At 40.8% G+C, this 3,301-nt stretch overlaps 1 pseudogene; it reads right to left on the reverse strand.

Annotated features, from left to right (window-relative positions):
- Positions 1 to 265: 265 nt before the first annotated feature.
- LOC108286998 overlaps positions 266 to 3,301 on the reverse strand; it is an 18,377-nt pseudogene continuing 15,341 nt past the window's right edge.

Below are 3,301 nucleotides of genomic sequence, written 5' to 3' on the forward strand. Positions count from 1 at the left end.
CATAATAACAAGAACAATCAAGGAGAATGTAATGTAGGTGTTAGCTGAGATTAAGAAACTACGGCCCAGTGCTTACATCCACTGCAGAATATTTCCAAATCCAAACAATGGTTACAGAAGCCATTTTCCATCTTTCCTAACACAGAGAAAAAAGTCTTGCCTGCTTTCCAAGAAACCAATTCTTTATAATGACAATCTTTCTTTTCAATTAACATCCATAGGAGTATCACATGTAGTCCATCTTTTATAGCCAAATTTAATGTCACTATAAAAGAAAGCAAATTGGACAATAGTCACATGTATTAGCATCTATAAACCTGTAATGGCATGAAGATATCTATATAAATCAGGGGTTTTAATTTTTTTTTCTTAACAGTCTCAGGTATCAACCAGAAGAAGTTGCTGATGACCCGTTTACTGATGGTTTTGAGGCCTACTGGCAAAAGAAGATTAGTGGTTACCACTGGGGTGTTACTGGTTCCATTCACAGTACTGGAAATGTGAGGACGCTGTGGATGAGGAGACTGCACTGGAGTACTGGGGCTAGGAAAGGTGGAGGGAACACCTCCTGCTGGGCTGTTGGCCTCGTCACCCCGAGAGTCACTTTCCAGTTCTCCAGCATTTGTCAGTCCATCTCTCTGGTGACTGATCTTCCTTCTTTTACAAGTAGGTCATACTCTGTATTTCAAAGGTAGGGGACCATTCCTTCTCTAGGTATAAATGTAGGCAATTTCCATTAGTGTATAATAATCCTTTAAAGGTTCCTCCTCATACATGACATCAATCTGGAAAGTATTAGGTATTTCCATTTTACCTCTGAGAAACTTTCTTAAGTGCATCGTAGCCATTGCTGCTGGGCTTCGTAAATATCTTTTATCATTCACCTCCTCCTCCTTAGATTTCCCTTTGTCTTTGTTTACTTTCCAATCCAATCTGTTCTGGTCAAAGAATTCAATGGATAAGCTTATTATCTCATCATCAGATAGCATTCTCTCAACTTGTCCTTCTCAGGAAACATGCTGCCCTTCTTGTGGAAGGGTAGACAGGACCTGTTCATGTTTACTGGAATGTGAACAGAGTAGACCCTGGTAACCCCATTGCTTCACCACAACCAGGTGGGAAATTGGTCCCACCCCCCGACTGGGGGAATCCTTTGAGATCCTTCATTCTTCTGTTACCATCCTGCGGCACATCTAACACTCCATGGTGTTCAATAAATGCTGGCTCATGAGCTAATGATCTAATTATTAATGACTCTGGTCAATGTAGAGGCTTTACTCCAGAGTTCTTTGCAAGACTGTGGGCATTGTACCTTGTTGGTAATTAGATTATGCCCTGGGGATCTCTGGGTGAAAGTAGGCCTGTCTCAAATGTCATGTGTCAGAATTCTAATTATAAAAATCCATAATTGGTTGCCTCTTTAAGAACAACGAGAATAATGGCTTGTCTGCGCCAAGAAGGATCTACAAGAGGAACACAAACAAGAAAGTGTTGCTGTAGGGAAGTGAGATTTTTAAATGTCTTGGGAAAACCTGGTGCTATGTATGGTGCACTGGACTAAACCCTGCAAATGCGAAAACCAAGCTGGGAGCAAGGCTCATCGATGCTTATGCAAAAACTCTCAGGGAAAGCACTCTAAATCCTAAATCTAATGTTGGCTCCCCCAGGATGCTGGGGAAGTTTGAGGATAATCACCTGTGACACTCAGGCTTTCCTTGAGACACAATTTTAAACTACTGACCTTAGCTCTGAGCTGGATGGATGCCAAAATTGAATTTCTGCTCGGTTGGAGCCAAATCCTTTCCTTGCTGTCTCTCAAGTCAGTTGGCAATATTTGCTTTGAGTTCTTTTTCCCACTTACACAGAATTAATGTCGGGTCATTTTGAAGTCTTTCCCCCTTTGGGCTGGAAGTGTTGAGGAAAGCAATGTATGCTGTTTAGGTCCCAGGTGACACCTTTTTGTTCATGTGTCTCCTTTGTTTTCGGCTTCCTTTGAAGGCCTGTCCACTTTATGTAGAGACGAAGTCTATATTAGGGTGCACATCAATTCCAGAAGCATTTATTGCCTAATCACCCTCGGTTGAGCCCTCTGTTAAATGCTGAAGGTGGTGAGGCTAGGAGAGGAGGTGTAGAGGTTACAGAGGGCGTGTGCGATGGAGGAAAGAACACAGGCTCTGGAGTGAGACTCTGGCTTTTAATCCTGGCCTCGTTACAGATCAGCAGTGAGAACTTGGGGAAGTCATATACACACAGTAAGCCTCTGTTTCGCCAACTAGAAAACTGGAGTAATAATTCCAAATCTGAGAGAATTATACTTGTAAACGGATTCAAAATTATATATATTTCTATGATTGCATAAAATATAACAGTAAACAGCCACAAATGCAACACATAAGAATAAAATAAGTTATCATTTTTTGCAATGTATTGTTAGTCCTTAATCTCTAGAAGCTGACAGTTGAGACAGGAAAATAAACCTCATATGCATGAAACAATTAGAGAATAGCAGAGGACAAATGACCAGATTCAAAAACAGAAGGAAAGAAGGCACAAGTTTCAAAATACACCTGTAAGGTAATAAGTGCTGTGAGCAATAAGAAATCACATCATAATTTCTGCCTAGCTAGTTTTTTCCCATCATCTATCATCCAAGCCTCAGTGCTTATGTAATTAGAAAATGCAGGGTGTTTTGTTCTCTCTTGGGTAAGCATGTCTAATTTAAGTTCCATTGCATTCCAGATCACATGAAATCAACATATAAATGAAAAGCTGTTTGCATTTCTGAGATGAGATGGAACTTTTGACTTTTCTACTTGAAGAAACAGTATCACTGTCATTCTGCTAAAAACTCAAAAAGAAAAGGTTTTCCCCCCCCTCGTTGACTATAAAATCAAAAAGGCAGGGAGAATCATGCCTCAAGTTTGATTAAGGAATAGTCTGATTTGTTAATAAAATTGCTATCAGTAGTTAAAATAACGTATATGCATGTATATATAATATGTAAATGTAATAATGTACATGTATCTGTACATAAGTAACATACATATGTAACAGTAATAAGGGCCGGGCGCAGTGGCTCAAGCCTGTAATCCTAGCACTTTGGGAGGCCGAGGCGGGTGGATCACGAGATCAAGAGATCGAGACCATCCTGGTCAACATGGTGAAACCCTGTCTCTACTAAAAATACAAAAAATAAGCTGGGCATGGTGGCACGTGCCTGTAATCCCAGCTACTCAGGAGGCTGAGGCAGGAGAATTGCCTGAATCCAGGAGGCGGAGGTTGCGGTGAGCCGAGATTGCGC

This window comes from Cebus imitator, unplaced genomic scaffold, assembly GCF_001604975.1.
Source record: "Cebus imitator isolate Cc_AM_T3 unplaced genomic scaffold, Cebus_imitator-1.0 Scaffold334, whole genome shotgun sequence".
NCBI classification, from domain to species: domain Eukaryota; kingdom Metazoa; phylum Chordata; class Mammalia; order Primates; family Cebidae; genus Cebus; species Cebus imitator.